The sequence below is a fragment of the Xiphias gladius genome, chromosome 15 (genome assembly GCF_016859285.1).
Source record: "Xiphias gladius isolate SHS-SW01 ecotype Sanya breed wild chromosome 15, ASM1685928v1, whole genome shotgun sequence".
In the NCBI taxonomy this organism is placed as follows: Eukaryota; Metazoa; Chordata; class Actinopteri; order Istiophoriformes; family Xiphiidae; genus Xiphias; species Xiphias gladius.
The window spans coordinates 33,684,328-33,705,764 of NC_053414.1; positions in this window are offsets into that span (position 1 = coordinate 33,684,328).

Consider the following 21,437-nt stretch of genomic DNA (forward strand, 5'->3'; position numbering starts at 1 on the left):
AGTTCAACACTAAACAGTATTATGTTTGGAAGAGACTGTAAATAAACCATTAACTATTCTTATTAAAATAATTCCAAATGTGCTTATCATTTATATATTAGTGTATTCAAAAATATAGTTACAAATTGTTGATCATAATGATGATGAAAAAGAACAGAGAAAAAAAGAAGGGCTTTATAGTAAATTAAAGAGCCTAATAGAGTTCATCAGTTTGGAAATTAATATTAGTTTAAAAGTTTCTAAATAGATTTGGAGATGGGGGGGGGGGGGGGGGGCAGGAGGGTGGAAAGAGAACATAGCACAGTACAGGTACAACATAAAGATGTATAACAATAACTAGACTAATAATAAAACTAATAATTATAATAATAGGGTGAATAATACAATAAAACTAAATATAATAATAGTAATGATAATCATAATCATAATAATTGAAGCAGTGGGTGTTGAGCAGGACCGTGGGGGCCAGTAAGTGGTTTGCAGTCACAGATCCAGACTCTGCAGCACCAGGGGCAGAAATACCTGCAGAAAGCAACAGGAGGTGAGAGGAGAGACGAGAACAAAGTTTTACAAGAGAGCAGCAGCATTCAGTGTGGTAAGTTGAGTTTGTTTTTATTTTAGTAAAAAATGTTTTAGATAATTTGTTTGTCAGCTACACAAGTGGATAGCTAGCATAGCAAGCTTGGCTGCTGTAGATGCACACACTTCAAAGACTCCAGAATTATCCTGATTCAGGGGAAACTATTGCACAGTCAAAACCCAGACTTGGGCGCACCAAAAATGTAATTTATACTCAATACTATACTACAATACTCTATGTATATACTATGTGAGCATCAGCAAGGGGTGCTTGAAGAAGGTCTATGCTGTGGTTCAAAGTACATCCATAGATTAACAATTGACTACAATGGGCTCTGACTATAGGCCAGCATTTCTTATGCAGGCTACAGGACACACTAGGCATACAGCCTGTACTTGAGGATAACCATACCAAATGATGGTGAACCAAACTTTTGAAATACAGTAACCAGTGTTGCCAAAAATTTTTCAATGGAAAGTAGCTAAAGCCCACTCTAAAAGTTCAGACTGATATGCTTATGTAAGCGTATGTTGTCAGTTCTGTTTGCCGGCATTTGTGTTACTGGTAGCGAGTTTTGCTGCTATGCCTTTACCTAGTTAATTTAGCTATTTTCTTCATTCCAGCGGCTAATTACCCGCTGTCCATTAAAACTTACACCAGTTGTGCTCAAGCACTCATAGTTCTCTCCTTTTAGTGACTTACTCGCTACTTCACAGTTGTTTATACGCTTTTCAGATCTGTTACTTTAGCTCTCTTGCTCTCTCTCAGTGAATTGGAAGCACGGCTCCGCACCATGGAAACCAAATCGTTACCTGCTGTAGTTAGCCAGCCCCCAGTAGCCAGTGCGAGTTGACCCAGCTTAGCTCTTAGGGCGGCCGTCCTTAACAAGAAGCGTAGCCCTAAGCAGAAGTCCATGGTTCATCCCCGACAGTTTCAAACAGATAGTCCCCACTCAGCGACACACCTGCTGAGAAACCAGCTGAGAAAAGCGATCATAGTCACATGTATTCCTGAGGCAGAGCGGGCGACGTTGAGTCCTATTTAAAACTCTGGCTAAGGATAAACGTAAATATAGTAAGATTGTTATTCAGGTCGGCGGTAACCACACCTGATTATGTCGGAGGTTACAAAAATTGATGTTGAGTCAGTGTGTACATATGCAGAGACAAGCTCGGACTCCATAGTTTTCTCTCGACCCCTGCCTAATCTGAGCAGCAATTACAGGGGCAGCTGTGGCTCAGGAGGTAGAGTGGGACGTCCACTAACTGGAGGTTCAATCCCCGGCACCTCCAGTCTGCATGTTGTAGTGTCCTTGGGCAAGACCCTTGACCCCAAATTGCCCCCAATGTATCGTGTGTGTGTGTTTGTGTGTGTGTGTGTGTGTAGAAAGTGCTGTATGTATAGAAAACAGTGCTGTACGAATGTGTGTGTAAACAGGTGAATGTGGCAGAAGTCCAAAGCTATTTGAGTGGTCGATAAGACTAGAAAAGTGATATATAAGTGCAGTCCATGTACTATTTACAGATATAGCCCCATGTCATCATTCAACCACTTGCTGTCTAGTTGCTGTTCAGCAAACAATGTGGGCTTTGTAGATAATTGGCAGACTTTCTGGGGAAGACCTGGTCTTAGGAGAACGGGCATACAACCGATGGATGGAGCTTTTCTCATATCTAGAAATCTGACTGAGTTTATTAGTAGACCAAAACCACGACAACCCAAAGTTGAGACCAGGAGGCAGAGTTGCAGTCTTACACGCTTTTCTATGCTTCTACAGCAGTCACCCACCCAAACCCCCACAGAGACTGGGTCTGCCCCCCAACCACCTAAATTAATTAACTCAAAAATAAGCAGAAGAGGAGTTGTACACAGAAACCTAATAAAAAATTAAGACCACCACTGCAGAAGTACAACATAACAGGAAAATTAAATTTGGACTCTTAAACATTAGAGCTGTATTAGTAAATAATCTAATACCAGATCATTATAATAATATATTTAGTCTCACTGAAACCTGGCTGTGTTATGACGAATATGTCAGCCTAAGTGAATCCACTCCACCCAGTCATATTAATACTCACATTCCTTGAGGCACCGTTGTTTGAATCAAACAACCACTGCTTCAATTATTATTATTAGCCTTATTATTATTATATTTAGTCTTATTATTATTATAATTAGTCTTATTTGTCATATTATTATAATTATTAGTTATGTTATTACTCTCATTATTATTACTCTTTCTTCTGTCCTGCCTTGCTCATGGGGGAATGTTAGGTCTCTGTAAATATTATTATAAAGATTAGCTCCATACCTGCTCTATATGAAAAGTGCCCTGAGATAATCTCTGTTATGATTTGGTGCTATATAAATAAAATTGAATTGAATTGAATTGAACTGAATTGAAGATAAAGTAATTATTACTTTATCTGTGTTCATCTCATTATTAGATTCAGTTGGCTTCGCTCAGGGTGTAAATAAACCCACTCACTGTTTTAACCACACCCTCAACCTTTTTCTGACTTATGGCTTTGAAATTGAACATTTAGTAGTCTCCTCACAGAATCCTCTTTTATCGGACCATTATTTGGTAACTTTTGAATTCCTATTACTGGACTACACACTACTAGGCAGAACTGTCTTTACTAGGTTTCTATCTGATTGTGCTGTGGGCTCAATGGGAATAACAGTCGACACTATCCCCCCTCTAAAAAAGAAGATAATAAAATAAAGGAGGTTAGTTCAAACAAAGCGAAAACTTGAAAGTATATGGCGTTCTACTTTCAGTACATTTAACACTATTGGCCATCATATCCTATTACAGAGACTGGAACAGTTAATTGGCATCAAAGGAACCGCTCTAAACTGGTTTAAGTCCTATTTATCAGATTGATTTCAGTTTTTGCAAATTAACGATAAATTCTCCATATACTCATAAGTTAGTCACTGAGTTAGACAAGGTTCTGTTCTTGGACCAGTTCTATTCACCTTATATATGTTTCCTTTAGCCAATAATATTAGGAAACACTCCATAAACTTCCATTGTTTTGCAAATGATAGCCAGTTGTACTTGTCAGTGAAGACTGATTAAACCAACCAGTTAGCTAAACTTCAAGCTTGCCTTGAGGACATAGAGATCTGGATGATCAGCAACTTTCTGCTGTTAAACTCAGACAAAACTGAAGTTATTGTACTCGGTCCCCAACACCTCAGAAAGACATTATCTAAGGATATACTTACTCTGGATGGCTTTGCCCTGGCCTCCAGCACCACTGTTAGGAATCTCTGAGTTATCTTTGATCAGGAAATGTCCTTTAACTCCCACATAAAACAAAGTTCAGACTGCCTTTTTTCACCTACGTACAAGTATATGGAGAATTTATCGTTAACGTGTACAAACTGAAATCGAGCTGAGAAATAGGACTTAAACTAGCTTATAGTCTATAGTTGGCTAAACATCTGGATCAAGAGAAGGCTTTTTAAGAAGAGGTTTAATTACAGCTGTTTTAAAGGACTGCGGTACACAGCCTGTTAATAAAGACATATTGATTATATTTTGTAAAGAGGTGCAAACTAAGGGTAAAACTTCCTAAAGCAGGCTAGTTGGGATGGGGAAAGGTTGATGGTTTAGATGAAGATATTGTTGAAGTTAGCTGGTGAAGCTCGATGGGAGACTAAATATATATCAGGTTTTACAGCTGCCTCTAAATTTCCTGTGTTTTAAGATGAAACGTTGCCGGTTGAAGGCAGGAGGTGGTGTATTTAGTCTCTAATAGTTAGAATTTTATCATTAAAGAAGCTCATGAAATCGTCACTACTGAGAGCTATGGGAATACATGGATCAATGGAGCTATGACTCTCTGTCAACCTGGCTACGGTGCTGAAAAGAAACCTAGGTTTGTTTTTATTTTTCTCTATTAAAGATGAGTCATAGGCTGCTCTGGCATTACAGAGGGCTATCAGAAGACTATCATGCCAGGCTAAGCGAGACTCTTCAAGTTTGGTAGAACGACATATCCTTTCAGGTTTTCACTTTGTTTGCTTTAATATGCGGGTTTGGGACTTCCCAAGAAAGTCTTCCAGTTATCTACAAAGTCCACGTCGTCATCGAAACAAGCCACCTTTGCCTTTATCTGTCACTGTACATTAACAAGACTTTACCTCCATGCATGGTTAATTTCAGGTGCAATGCCCTGTTTGGTGAAGTATTCCAACATAAAGTAAATGTTGACCTGGCAAATTGTATGCAATGAACGTATAGCTTTTTGTATTTTGGCTGTCTAAATTTTCGTACAAAGAGATTCCCAAAAGATGCACCAGAGGCTCACCATTTTTTGTTTTCCAGATTAATCGCACAGACAAAATTGGCCTCACGTTTACTGTCCTTTGCTTTTGTTTCAAAGTCATAAAAGATGTATTTGGTGTGAGGTTTTGATGGTTCTTGCAGCCGGATGTAGCATTTATGTTCAATGTCCGATTTTAACAGATCACCGTGGTGTCTGCATCTACCTTTCTGACATTTATTGGCCGCAGCAATTGGCCTATGACTTATGGCATACAGACGACCTGAGTCTTCACAATATTTTGTCCAATCACAAGGCCTAAATCTTTTACGACGTTGACTGGATTCACTTCTTTGTGTTTTTTAAAACAAGACACAAATCCTCATATGTGCAAACAGTCTTAGGAAGTTGATGCTATTTAATCTAAACTCCATTAAATTTTCTACTCTCTTTGATGTTAAAATCGCGCATCCTTCTGTACTGTTTGTAATGTCTTTGTGGTTTGGTATTATCCTCTATTTCAGATGTTTTGGGCTTGGAGTCTAACTCTACAAATTCCGAGACATGTTTATATTGTATTTGTGGAGTGGTATTACCCCCCATTTGAGGTGTTTGAAAATCGGTATCTCTATACAATATGAGGCATTTCTTTTCAGTATATGCATTTGTTGCAGTTGGTTCCGTTGCCTGAAAAGTGTAGCTAGTAGATTTTCAAGACGGATGATAGCGTGGGCTCTTCGGCAACCGTGGAGGGTTTTTGCATAAATTCACAGCCCATTAAATGTTTACCATTATTTTCTACAGCATCATCAAATATAATTAAACCCACCTGGGTCACCCATCTGCCCTCTGATTGGACAGATTAACTCTGCTTTGTGATTGGATTGTCATTGTCTAATCATCTGTTTTTAATTTACTCTGTTTTAAAAACAAGTCTTACCTAAATCTTGCCTTGTTTGTTTGTGGAGTGACAGTTGGCATGTACTGCCTGATGTGCATGCCTCCGTCTGTTTACTGAATATCCTATATATCCCTGTTGGAACATATACAAAAGTATCCACAAACATATACATCCTGATTTTAGATATAACAGGACCCATTGCATGATCCTGTCACTTCACACTATTAATTTACAATTTACATGCACATATTAGTTACAGAACAACAACTGTGATTCGCAGTTTTTTTTGGCTGGAGATTTCTTCATTCCTACAATGCATGGCGCTACTCAGGAGAAAATCAACTCTGTCGGGTTTTGAAAGGACTATACATATAGTCCTGCCTAACTAATAGACGAGACTATATGCATGTAAAACAACCATGTTTACCCATAGCATTACCTAAGAAATATGGTCTCTTTCCTATTACGCTGCTGTTGGATTTTGCTGGCTCAGAAGATTCTGGGACATGTGTCAGACCTGTTTTGAAAACACTTCAGACAGACCATTAGTAACATTTTTAAATTGCATTTAAAATAAAGTTTTGTTTGTACTCACCAAATACAACTGCCATTTCTACAGTTACAGTTGTAGTCAGTATTCTTCAGATGGGACGGATGTAGCATGGCACAGAGGCTCCACGCGAATGGCGGTGAAACACATTGAGCCAGGGGTTGGCATATACTATATGGACCACGACTTCCTGACCATTTGCTTTCCAATAAACATTCACCCCCTATGATCTTCTGACCACCTCAGCACCTCTCTGTAGGCTATCTCTAGTAGTCTAGTAGAATCAAATGGTGTTTTATCACCACCCCTATCCCATGGTTTAACACCCTCCACAGTTCCTGTTAGGGAAATAAGGAGTAGCACCTCTCCAATCAGCCAATGTTAATTACAACCACCCATACATATTATGTACATATATATATATAGATATATATATATTTTTTTAAACATAGATATACCATATAGCCCCATATAGTATATATGTATACACCATTCAGCCACAACAGGTAACTGGTTTAAATGTTGTGGTTGATCAGTGTATGTTGGATCAGACATGAATCAGCACTGGTTCCAGATATCAGCCTCAACTAAACCTTACCGAAGCCACTTCAAAAAAATGCCTCAACGACAACAGTATTATGAACAAATTTGTATTGATTTTTCAAACCCAGCCATTTTCAAAACTGTAAAATGTAATTTGTCAGACAATCTCTCTTCCTCTCCTCTCTTCCAGTCCCCTCCTCTACTCTCCACTCCTCCTTTCCTCTCCTAACCTCCCCTCTTCTCTTTCCTCTCAACTCCACTCTCTTCCTCTCTTCCTCTCCTCCCGTCAGTACTGCTTGTGTAATAATATGGAGACAAATAGTTAAATGAGAAAATTTCGTTAGTAATGATCACAGTACTAACCACTACCACTGAAAACAAAAAACAACTCTCTGCCCTCCGCTTGAACAATCTGACCTTTTAAATATTTTAAATAATAAACACAGGTAAGGCATAAGTGGTGTACCTGTAGCTAGCCCTTTAGTTTTGGCATATGCTAGATTGAACAGTGATGACGGCCCAGCAACTGGAAACTAAGCAGCTTGGTACAGCTACGCAACTTATGCCTCACTGGTGCACTCGGGAGTCAACAACAGGTGCATCCAAAACACTCTTGAGTTTCAGTTTGCAGGATATGCAACTTGTAACTGGTGATAGTAAGTAATAAAGTCAATGTGAATGTACTGGGATTCATGGGAATCCTACCTATTCGTGGCAACCTTTAAGTTTAAGTTTCTGGAAAAAAATGTTCACATCTTTTCAAAACAACTGAGACTGAATGGGACTGAATTTTGATACATTATTCTTAGCTGCCAAGCTTAAAATAACATATTGGGTACACAGTTTTGCAACTAATACTTCTAATGTACAGATCTGATAATGGAAGCTGACAAAAAGTCAACTTAAGACCATCACTGTCGTTTAAAATTAGTTTTACAATAAATAAACATTAAGTACAACTATGTTACATTGTGTGGGTTTTCATGGCATTGCTAAAGTTTATCTAGTGTTTTTATGATGAGAAAAAAGCATTTGCGAAAGAAGTAAACTAGCCAACTCAGTTTTAGGAAATGTGGTCACTGTATTTGATATGCCAACATACCAACTGTTTCTGGAGGTCAGGGTTACTCTTCAGTGGTTCCTCTTTGACTGGCAACAAATTTCAATTGAGGCCTATCTCTGCCTCATCAGTCAATTTCATACTCTGTAGGGTCTCAAAGATGGTTCACAGTTGGTCCATCATCATTTTCTGCTTTGTTAATATATAACACCGGGGAGCTGTGAGGAAAACAAGCAAAAAAGACAGATTGGAAAAAGTAAAAAAACTAGTTTAGCCACCTTCACTCTACTGGAATTTACTGAAGTAGTACATTAGGCAAACACATGACCATGTAAGGTGTTTTTTGGGGGGTGGCCAGCTCTGCTGCTAGTCTTGACTTTGCTCTTGTTATTGTTACCCTCAAATACAATTCTTTTTTTTTGTGTATGTCATTCCGCTGACGTGCATGCAGCCTGTTGCAGTTGCTCTCGCTCGTTTCTTATATTCCCAACTTTTAAGCTTTCTTCTTTTTGTCATACTTGGTTCAATTTTATTAGTAACTTATCTAATCTCTGCCCTCTCTAAATGTGGTATTAGAGTTCGATCTGTTCGGTTTTTTCACTGTGAAATTACTTCTTCAGCTACTTTTTTGAAGGCTACCATCCAGCAATGCTCCCATTGCGCAGCAACTCTACGGTCACATTGTTTACACCAGGGGACCAGGGGATTGCACTGAGGCTGGCCGGCATGGTGACTAGAACAATGGACATTCCCACAGAAATCAAGAAGAGGACACAAAGAGGATGCAGAGGAGAACTGTACATTCTGTAGTGCCTTTGATAGCCTCAAACCCAGGCGCTGTTTGGTAGAGACTACTAAAACGAAAACTCAGACGAAATACTTTCGTCTGAAAGAGTTTTCGTTTTAGTAGTCTCAAATTGCAACCACTGATGTAGTACTAAAACAGATTAGAAGGTAATGGGGACCTTTTGATGCTGCAGCAGTGTTTTTATTGATGTGTGTTTGTATGGTTACTGTTTTAATGTGAATGTTGCAAAAATGGGTAATAATCAGTCCACACCAGGGATTACAGGTGAATTAGTGAATAGGCAAACAGAAACAAAATCCCACAAAATCACAATACAAAGCAATATTTTTTTCCCACAAAAGCCTGCAGGAATATTAGGTAGGCAGTGAAGTTTGTGTGAGTGTGTGTGTGTGTGTGTGTGTGTGTGTGTGTGTGTGTGTGTGTGTGTGTGTGTGTGTGTGTGTAGGTGGTACCTTTCGCTCATATGTGGGTGACTGTGTGAGTGTTCTTTTGAGGAATTTAAGCCGCAGATAGAAGAAGTAATGAAAGATTCTCTGAGAAAGACCTCAGTCCTTTTTTTGACGCAATAAAGGAAATCCAGCCTGGGATTTCAGATACATGAGAATGTGTGGTATCAATATAGGAAGATCCAGTAATTGTTTTGCTGCATATCACATGCCTTTGCTGAAAACTGCATCACTAACTAGAGTTGCAGAAATGTTAAAGTAATGATGTATGGGTGGGCAAAGAGCCAAGGCAAACTCAGCCAAGCTGCTGAAAGCAATGAATGATGCTAATCTGCCAGTATCGAATCTGCGTGTGTTTGGAGCTCAGCCCTGCCCTCGGTCAAATAGACACACCTGCCTGCAGCTCTTTATACATCCATGACACAGAATGAGTTCAGAGGACAGAGAGGGAGACCGCGATGTAACCTGGTCACTACGTTTTCATAGAGTCCTGTCTTCACACCTTGTGCACTGTTATTGGCTGGGTGCAAAACACTCACTGCCCAAAGGTTGATGCCGAGAAACATCCCGAACACAGAAAAATAAGGATAAAATAAGAAAATGGGGGAAAAAGGGGAAAGGGTCACTGCAGATAAATACACCACCACACACTTGTAGTGGGTCATAAGTGATGACTGAGAGGGCTTACTTTTGAATGAGTCTATACATAGTTCTTTTAGGAATATCCTGCACGGTAAACCTTTAAGTAAGAATACCAATACATCAATGTAAAAATACCCTACTTAAGTAAAATCACATGATTATTAGCAGCAAATTCTAGTTGAAGTATTAAAGTACTGGTTTGATCCCTGTGACTGATATATTAATATATATGTCATCAGTAGATCATTAATACTGAAGGATCAGTGTGTAGCAGCATGTTACAGTTGTAGCTGCTGTAGGTGAAGTGAGTTTGAACTACTTTATATACAGTTTTATACACAGGGACACCAGAAAAATCTGAGGGGTTGTGAGATGATTCAGGGGAGAGGAAAGAAGAAGACACAAAGTTCTGATACACAAATCTGTTTTCAGGTTTTGGTCTTTTTCTCTAATGTTTGATTTTTGGTGAAATATTCGATCATTTGAACATTTATTAAAATGAAACTTTGTGAGAATCTAGAGGGAACAATTACTATTTGGTGGAGCTGTTAACAACTCATAGATGTCTGAAATGTGACCCAATCTACACAATGCTTTTTGTAAAACATCATAAGCCAAAAAGGTTGGAAACCACTGGTTTCATCTTTAACAATGTGTTGTATTTTAAAAGCTTGTTATATTATCCATTGTGTAAAATCTTCATCTTAACCAGTGTAATGCCATTTCCAACTAAGGTTATTTTTCATTGGACTACATCTCTTCCATACATGTGTGAAGATTGTATTGGATACTTAATCTTAAACACTAACTCACATTTTACCTAACTAACATTGTATCCCAATTAATTCAATTCAATTCAATTTTATTTACATAGCGCCAAATCATAACATAGTTTATCTCAGGGCACTTTTCATATAGAGTAGGTCTAGACCATACTCTTTATAGTTATATTTACATAGACCCAACATTCCCACATGAGCAAACACTTGGCAACAGCGGCAAGGAAAAACTCTCTTTTAACAGGAAGAAACCTTGAACAGAACCCAATTCATGGTGGGCGGCCGTCTGCCCTGACGGGCTGGGTTGAGAAAGAGAGAGGGAGAAAGGGGGGGCATAGCACAGTAGTCATGTAACATAAAGATGTGTAACAATAATGAGACTTATAATAAAACTAATAGTTGTAATAATAGAGTGAATAATAGTAATAATAAAACTAAATATAATAATAGTAATTATAATCATAATAATTGATGCAGTGGGTGTTGAGCAGGATCATGGGGGCAGTAGGTGGTTTACAGTCACAGATCCAGACTCCATAGCACCAAGGGCAGAAATACCTGCAGAAAGCAACAGCAAGAGAGAGAAAAGAGATGAGAAAGCACATAACTGAAGGAGAGAGAGGAAGTCAAGTTAGTTACCTCTGTCCCACTAAGAAACTAACTGACCATGAGGCACAGAGACATAGGCTTTGTTATTGCTGTCTAACCCTATCAGTACCATCCTAATTATCCTAGAAACAGAACTATTGTTTATAGTGAGTGACATTTGAGTGTGACCTGTGTAGATACACAGAGAGATCCATACACTGGGGCATATCGCACCTTCTCTAGTCCTATCAGGGCACCCTGAGCCACACGAGACCAGGGAGTAGACATCAAATCACCAAACTTGTGAGTATTCACTAATGTTTTTCATAGCTATGTTTGTTTTTTATTATGAATTCTTTCTCTGACAACATAATTACTTAAGATAATTAGGAAAATTAAACTTCATATTGTCTTTTAAACCCCTCTATAAAATATTAATAGTAATAAATACACAGTAAGTAAATAGAAAAATGTGCAAATGCAAACATGCAAAAAGTAAAAAGTAATTAGCAAGGTAAAGTCACAGTATGGATATAAGTGCAAATAGAAAAGTGCAAAGATAAAATAACGGGTTTACACAGAAACCATGTACAATAGTACCATAGCAACATGTAAACGTTAACAAGCCTCAAAAGGGGGAGAGACAGTATCCCGATAAAAACAATAAGAATCAGCAACAATTCGGCTTTCTAAACGTCCCTCTGAAGATCCAACTATGCAAGTTGAGGTTAATGGTACTACTGTGAAATTCTGGTAGATAGTGGACCTAGTATTTCAGCAGTAAATCTAATTAGCAAGGGCGTACACTAACTTCTAATTTTATTACTACTGTAAGAGTCTCAGGCATTCCTATTGCACAGCCGATGTAAAAATCTACTTGTAGCATTGAAAGGTTCAGAGAGACAACATTCCTTCCTTATCTCTGAGAAAAGCCCAAACAATTTGATGGGTTGAGATAGTAATGCAAACTGCATGCTGTCATTCACTATACTTCAAATGGATTGTTCTAACCATTCTGGATAACATGGCTTTACAGGAAGTTCAATTTCTGCAACCCACCATTGACTGTTTGTACTGCTGGACATTTTTGGTATCTTTCATACACTCACTGTGTCAAACATTCAACAATGTTACTAAAACATCACCAGCATGTGCATCATTGATGCCTGCTATGAGGTCTTTCTTGCATTATCATTGTACAGCAGCATTTCTTCTGATGAATACAAGCTATTGGCTGACGCATTTTTGAATACACAACGATTGAAGTGTGGACATATTTTTTTTTGTGGGTCCACAGGAGTGTGCTTTACCAATTCAGTTGTGTGACACACAGAGCAAATGCCAATCACTGAGGGAAGCTGTAACAGACTCTCAGAAACACACCCAGTTGATAACAAGCCTGGGTGAAAACCTATACATCTAAGTAAATGACTTTCTCTGCAACAAAGTACATTTGTACTGCAACAGCCTTTCAGTTCAATGTGGACCCTTTTTGATTTTTCTGAAGTTCCAGACATTTTATGGGCTAAAGGTAGGAATCATGTGGGACTGTAAAGTCTGCTCTGCCTCAGAGAGTGAAACTCAAAGCTAATGCTAAGTTGCCTACAATTAAACAATACCACTTGCCTCAGAAAGCAATAGCAGGAATTGAAGGTGTGATTCAGTCTCTACTAGATCAAGGTGTGTTGGTTAAAACTAGCAGTCCATGCAACACTCCTATTTTGCCTATTCTAAAACCAGGCTGTCCAGATGAATGGCGATTTGTTCAGGATTTGCAAGCCAGTAATAACACTGAGATACCAGCAGCTCCAGTCGGGCAACATACTAATTCGTTTCTAGCCTCATGTATTTCACAGTCATTGATTTGAGTTCAGCATTTTTTTATGATTCCTTCTTATCTAAATAGTCAAGTATTTGTTTGCATTTAAATTGAAAGATAAACAATATACTTGAATACTTACTGGGCTTTGTTAAAAGTCCTGCAGTGTGCACAGAAGCGGTAAAAGGTGAGCTGGAGGATTTGCAGTTGCCAGGGGGAAGCACCCTCCTACAATATGCTGATGACTTGTTGTCATGTAGGGTGTGTGTACTTCTCATGGTATTTGTTGAAGCTATGGTTCATACTCAACTGCTGGTTTGGTGCTATGTCTCTAGGTTCTGCTAAGAGTGAAAGTACAGAATTGTTCAGTGCAGTTAGAGAGTAAACAAAGACCACTGATTATTCAGTCTATTTATCCCCTGTATCAGATCAATAATTAAAAAAATGTTTCTTTGTGTTCCCACGGAGTAGGGACAGGACGGAACGAAGAATTAGCACTTACAGAGAACCAATGTTGCAATTCAAGCACCACAGCAAATGTTAAGAGACGCAGACCTGACTCAGAACGGATGTTTCATTCTCTGAAGACTGAATTCCACTATATTCTGGCTCTGATGAAATGATAAATAAAGATGAGTAAGTACAGATGTGTAATAAGTAAAGATGAGTGTTATAAATAAATATAAATATATCTATATGCATAACACTATACTGCTACTTTTCTGTCTTTTTGTCTCAATTTTGTTATTCTGTTTACTTTGATAATATACTAATTCTTTGTTATAATCATTTAGTTCATCTTATGCTTAAGAAAATAAGCATAAGAAAAAAAACATAATTGTTATGCATACTGTTTGTTTTATTGGTAATTTGGTCTTTAGCTTTATTTGAAATATGTTCTTCTCAAATGCATACTTAGTAATATGTATAGTATTAGTTACTTACGCAAATGTATGTTACACTGAATGATAATGAGATTTTTTTATGTGAACTGTCTGATTAAGTATTACTTTGATGAAATTTAGTTAAACTGATTAAGTCTTGATTCAGTTTTTGGTATATTGAATTATTATTCAGGTTGATTTTGTTTGATTTTGATGTTGACTTTATTCCGTATTTTTACCTCTTAACTTTTATTTAGTATATATTTTGTTACCAAATTTACTTAATACACATCTTTTACTTATTTTTTTGTTATTTTTGATTGGAATTCCATTTTATTTCTTTTGGATTTACTTCTTATCTGGTATCTTTCTTTTTCCATCTCTGGTAATCTGCGTATCGCCTAAATTAAAGGATTGAATGGCCCCAAACCAATTTTTTAAGTGGACTTTGACATCTTCACTGAGATGCACCAGACCATGAAAATTGTACACCCAAAACTCTTCACTCTAAAGATGGCCAAAGTGTTCAATAAATGAAACCAACAGAGTATTAGCATTAGGCCATTCATCTCCATACAATATTTTTGACTGTAGATACGTACTGACAAAAGCATAAAGATTTCATAGATCTGAGGCTTTAGCACACCCCTCAGCACAACCAGACGTGTGTATAAAAAGGCACTGGCGTAGTTCTGTGGCTTTGCACCGACATCATTCAGTCTGTGCCCGTGGGCTTCAAGCAAACTCACTGGGAATGTAATTTCTCAGTGAAAGTGTATCTGAAACCATGGAAGATAGACTAAATGAAATACAACAGCGCAAAGGCCAGTGGTGCTGATCCAGAAATCTAAGAGATGCCCCATAACACCTAGACAAACCAGTTGCATACTGTATAATCATACAAGAAGCAAGTGACCATGTCAGTGCCGACAACTGCGAGAGGTGAGTGATGAATGTGGTCCTTATCTGTTGCTTGTTTAAAACTGTCAGTCAGTTCTGCGCTTTGCATTTCAGAAAATGTCATTTGATTTGATTTGCAGACACCCGTTTGGTGACACTTGTCATATCCATTATATGCAGTTTGTGACTTTACATCTCTGATAATGGCTCAGACTGAGATATCACACTCAAGAGAAACAACATTCACAAAGCCGGCTTGAATGACAAACAAAAATTCACTTGCACGAGTTAGAGCTTGGAGTTTCTTCAGATTCGACTAAACCCCTTCTGGTGAGAAGGAGGCTCTTTGTGATTGCTGGCGTACGTCCAATGAGGTTGAAGATTTTGCACATCTTAAACAGTTAATATTAATGGAGGACTTTAAAAACTATCTCCCATAGAGAGTGTTAACATACTTGAATGAAAATAAAGTTTGCGATGTTTTTAAAGTTGCTGTGCTGGTTCATGAATATGTTCTCACTCACAAGGCTGTTTTGGTGGATTGCCCTTTAAGTAATAAGCCTTTTGAGAACCTAAATGGTAATTGAAAGTACAGTATTAGAGGTTTGGCTGGGGTGTCTGTGTACGGGAAAAGTTCTGGTCCCTTAGAGCGCGGTTGAGCTTGGTTTGGACTTAGTTTAGTTAAATGAGTCAAATAAAACACTGTTTGCTGATGTTCCCTCCCAGAAACATTTGTTGAAGCATGATATTGATGTGGATGACTTATGGCCTATTAAACAGCATCTGTATTGCGTAAATCCAGACAAACATTGCTGTATTAAACAGCAGGTGGAGTATATGGTGCAGCATGGTATTGTTGAGCCCAGTTGTAATGCATGGAGCTCCCCATGTTTACTTGCTGATAAAGCTAATGGAGAAGATCGCTTCTGTACAGATTTTAGAAAAGTGAAAGGTGTGACAAAACCCAACTGTTATCTTCTCCCATGGATGGATGATTGTTGGGGGAGCCAGGTTTGTTAAAAAGTTGAACTTAATGAAAGGATACTGGCAAGTCCCGTTGACTAAGTGGTCAAAAGAGATCCTTATGTCTGTCACTCCTGATGACTTTCTTCAACATAAGGCATGACCTTCGGCATGCATAATGCGCCAGCCACTTTTCAGCAATTGATAAATGTTGTTATATCTGGTCTGCCGTTCTGTGAAGCATGTCTTGTTAATCTGGTTGTCTGTTCTGAGTCGTAGGTTGAGCATGTGGTGCATCTGCATAGTGTTTTCTTGTTTGAAGGAGGCAGGTTTGGCGATGAATATATCTAATTGTGAGTTTGGGAAGGCAACAGTGACCTAGCTTGGGAAGGTGGTGGGGGGAGGTCCCATTCGTCCTGTTCAGGCAAAGATGGGGTGTATTCTGGCTTTCCCCGTTCCAACCACTCGAACTGCCCTTCGCAATTATTTAGCGATGGTTGGTTATTACAGGGACTTTTGAAAAACTTCAATGCCGTAGCCTCACCTTTAACTGACCTGCTAAGTCTGAAGGTGAGCTTTATATCCAAATTTGCATTTTGGATACCAGAATGAGCATTCAAGATATCTGCAATCTGTTTTCATGGGTCATGGTTGAAAGTAGATGTGTGATTTTTGTGAATCTAATCCAGATTAAACAAATCAAACTTTCTACAGAAAATTATTCATTTCTGCAGCTGAAACACAGGGAGAAGACGGGTACCACCTCTAAAATGCATGCCCGGCCCTCAGGAATAAAACAGCTGGATTTCTTTGTTCAGCACTCTTTGCCGTGTTTGCCGTTTTGCACTTCTCTTCCGTTATGTGCTGCTCTTCTGTAGTTTTGTCCTTGTGTCTTTTGCTCTCTCTTTCACCACGTGTTTTCTGAGTAAGTTTTTGTCAATATGCGTGACCTGTATCTCCACTATTTTGTAGGCAAAATCAACAACAAATTAAATCAGAAGAGCAGAAGTGCCTTAGAATGTTTTTATAACTTTTCAATTTTTATTCCGGCTTCGCTTTGAGGATATTTGAAGGTTATGTGTCATTTGGCCAGCGCCAATCCCGTGTTAAGTTTTCTAGTGAAAGTAAAGGAGCGTAATTAGATTATTTATTTTATTCTGCATCAACCTGTAAGAGCCACAGGAAGATAACCCATCTGCCCCGACTACACATGGCGAAATCATCATGCCAAAGGAGGAGTCTGTTGACAGACTTCCAGATACTAAAACATGGGCAGAACCTGTCACCTTAGCAACCCACGACACCTCAGGAAGGATACACCCAGAGACCACCGTGATTCTTAAAGGTTACCAACTGCTTTGGGTTCCAGCTGAAAATCTTCAGACTGACAACTGAAGCAAATCCATCTCTCCTTTTGCTCTTGACTGGGTTGATGTTGAAATACTGGTAACATCTTTTAATCCTTAAATTTCACTCATAGACATCTCAGGATCTGTTATTAGTATAGGCATGCAATACATAGCCTAAACATATTCTCTCCCACTCCCTTTATCAGCTATTGATTAACATTGTTCTTTTGCTTTACTTTGCATCTTGATTGTCATTGCCTGTGTGTTCCTGTGAAGTAGAGAGTGGAGAGCCATAGAATAAGGCAGACACGGCTTCTGGTATTAGACTGAATGGATTACTTTACAAGTTCCTCTTCGGAGTTTGTGCCCTAAACGAATGCTTATTTAATAACTCTGACTAAAAGTAATTCACGCCACATTGTGGATATCTGAAATTGAAAGCCCAATACACATGAATGGCAAAAGTGGCCTCATTTGTAAGAAGAATGATGTGGATATCTGAAATGACAATTGTGGATAGGAAGTACATCTGAAATGTTCTTTTTGACTAGGAAGAATTAAGTTACAGATATCAACTATACATATCCAGGCTAGCAATTAAATGTTGAAATGGCTGGCCATAGGCATGATGGTTGTGTGCGCTTCTACAAATGCCGAAATGAATAACGTTATCTGATGTGATATAAATTTCATTGCAAAACAGCTTAGCCCAAAATACCATCCTTTCATAACTGCAATTTAAGTTAACGAATAGTTAGCTGGATTATTCTTTGTTAGCCTCATCATTAACATTCAGGCCAGACTCCCAACAGAACATTGTCTTTGTAGGCCAACTGCTAATGTACTGTCAAAAAAAATAATGTTATCATAAATATAAAATGAATCTTTCTCACCACTACTTTGCTGGATATTATGGCGAGTATATTGGGCAATTGCCAGTGCACTGTTTGTGACCATGAGTGCAGTGATCGGCCTCAACCATTGGCAGGATACTTGTTCCAGTGATGTTGCAGTCAACTGTACATTACACAGCGTACATTGCATACGCTGATATAAAAAAAAAAGTGGATATGTTGGTGGGCTGGAAGAGATTTCACTGTCTCATGGCAGTCCTATGAAATTAAATATGGTAGAGATTACATTCATGACTACAAATACCTAAACAATCTTGCTAATTCATTTTAGTTAACTTCAATGTACAAATAAAGTGTTGGCACTATATATGTTTTCATTCTTTGACAAAATTTCGGCACAAAATGTTCTGTACCTCTTTTGAAAGCTTAGCATGTCCACTGCAAGACTCCGATGTTTAAATTCAGATTAGATGGATATTATTTGTGTAAACAGGATACAGAAGGCTAAGGAAGTGACCTTTGACCTCTGGTATTAAATGTGATTTTTATTGACGTTGGTAGTGTTGCAATAGCTGACAGTCTGACAATAAGTCAAGTCAAATCAATTTTATTTACATAGCGCCAAATCATAACAGAAGTTACTGGGGGCACTTTTTGTGTAGAGCAGGTCTAGACCGTACTCTTTACAATATTTTTTACAGAGACCCAAGATTTTCCCATGAGCAAGCACAATGGAGCTAGACCGTAAACGCCCACTTTTTCAGGGGCCATGTTCCAGATGCAGATTTCCCATTAATTTTTCCCATAGACTTTTAAAAAAAATCACCATTTCAGGAAGGCTCTAATGCCACCATTCCCCTATGAGATGGATAATGACATTATTTCAATTGATTTTGGACAAATAATATTCAAAAAAACATTAAAAAGGGAAAGGTATGAGACTGTGTACATATCGTATTTTAAAAGAAAAAAATTCACAGAAGATATGGGTATTTTAATTTGTTTAATTGTTTTTTTACAAAACAAGTCAGTTAAGTATTAAATACAAATTGGCACCCTACTCAAAAATATCTGAAATTACATTTGGGCACAAACAGAATTTTAGAAATTTGTGCAAATTTATTAAGTCAAAGGAACTGCCTGCAAAGTTCAGAGAGAGAGAGAGAGAGAGAGAGAGAGAGAGAGAGAGAGAGAGAACTGTCTTGAGGCACAGATGTGGGGAAGGCTAGAAAAATTTCTGCTTTATTGAAGGTTCCCAAGAGCAATCAATCATAATTCTCCAACGGAAGGAGTTGGGGAATAACCAGGATTCTTGAATTGGTTGTCCTTTCTGGTAAAGTGTTAGCATGTGCATACAGCACAGTATGTAATTTTAACGTACAGTCTATGGTAAATAGTTATAGTAAAACTAGAATGTAGGGGTGGAACGTATGATATGAAACAACATATTATGTGAAACATTAGTCAAGCAATTTTTTTTGTAGTAAAAAGACGACTAATAAAAATACAAAAGTGATGAATGTAATAGTATAGTGACTACTGTAGCAACCTGCCTAGAACAGACTTTATCAATTTACCACGTCAACATAACTAAAGGAATTACTGATCTTACAAAGTAACTTGGTTATTTGGTTGAAAAACTGCTCAGTAACTAAAGTATCAGTAGAACTGTAATGTGTCCATGTTTTACTGAGGAACTTGGATATTTTCGCTTGGGAAGTTTTTACTTGTCAGACAGCTATTGCCATATGTATGCTTTGTCAAAGCTGTTTGATATCCTTTGACAATACTGTAGTGAACATTGTATAAATTCTGATGTAATCTGTATACACCATAATAAAGTGACTGTGAAATGCCCCAAATTCAGAGCATGATTGTCTTTGACTATATAGCCAAGCTTTCATCAGCAGAGACTGTCTATATTACATGAATGAATTCACATGAAACATTTTACAAATACTGTAAAGCATTATTGTCATCAGTCATCAATAGTTGCGCTATGCAGTGCTGTACTGTTTAGTCCCAACATCTGATAATAACACGTTATCCATCAATTGTCCATGATAACAAGATTCAAGACTTAATTTGCCATTTACTCAGGTACAAGTGGACAAGGGCATTGAAATTCTTGTGTGGATCTCTCAGTTAAGTAACTGAAAAATACAACATAAAATGAGATTAGATTCAGGTGAAGCATGGTTCACATCAACAGATGCTTCTTGTGAACAACAAACTCCAAATGTTTGAGTGTTTTTTATAAGTCAAAGTATCTCTAACCCACACCTCTAGTCTGATTTCACTGACTGGACTCCAGGTTTGATAACACTTGACTCCAGTTACAGAATGCTGTTCGTCGACTATAGTACAGCATTCAATATAGTCATCCCCACCAAACTGACACACAAATTATCCAGCCTTGGACTGAACATTAAACTCTGTGACTGGATCTCAGAATTCCTCATCTGCCCATCTCAGTCTGTCAGGATTGGGTTTATCAATCCCAGGACATTAATTATGAACAATGGCACCCCAAAGGTTGTTTTCTGACAAATCCACAGTCAGTGGCCTCATCACTAATAACGACGAGTCAGCCTGGAGGTGGAAAATCTGGTGCTATGATGTCAAAACCACAACTTGACACTAAATGTCAGCAAGACAAAGGAGGTGATAGTGGATTTGAGGAAGAACAGGAGTCGTCAACTCCACCCAGCAATATACATTGTTGACTTTGAGGTGAACAGAGTTAACACCTTCAAGTTCCTCAATGTCCACATCAGTGAGGACTTCACCTATTTTATATATATATATATATATATATATATATATATATATATATATATATATATATAGTATGTATAGACATATAAGGTGATGATTACAAAGACCACAGTAACAGTGGCCTTTATAGATTATAAGTGAATTTACACTATGTGTTTAGGCATTGGCTCACCTACAGTTTTAAAATGATGCCTAAGAGTTTATCAGAAAGAGATGTTAGTTGTGTGGGTACACTTGTCGACAAAGGTTCAGTAGTCAGAAAATAAATGCTGCAGCTCCTCGAGAACCAAGTGAAGTTCAGGTGTTTTCTTTACCAGCAGCTAATTATAGCGACTGGGGTTAGCTATGAAGTTGGCTACACCTTCACCACTGGAGCTGCAGAGCAGCATTTCAGCCAGATGTCAGCACTTTGCCATCTTGTCTGCAGCCAGGTTCTCTTGGCTGAAGCTTCAGTGAACATTAAAGTCACATGCCTCATGTAGATCATGATTTATTCACTAAGTCTTTTTCCATTGTACTTTGCCAAATTTTATCAATACACCAACTTTTCCACTTGAGCCATGCGTAAAAGCCTTTTTGGAATATTTCAGTCTATATCTTTTAAATTTTCAGGGTCTCCACTAAGGTTTTTTTATGCGGAAATTGAAAATGTTCATAAAAACAGGTGGATGGAAATCCACCTACTGTTGATTTAAAGCCACCGTGCACAT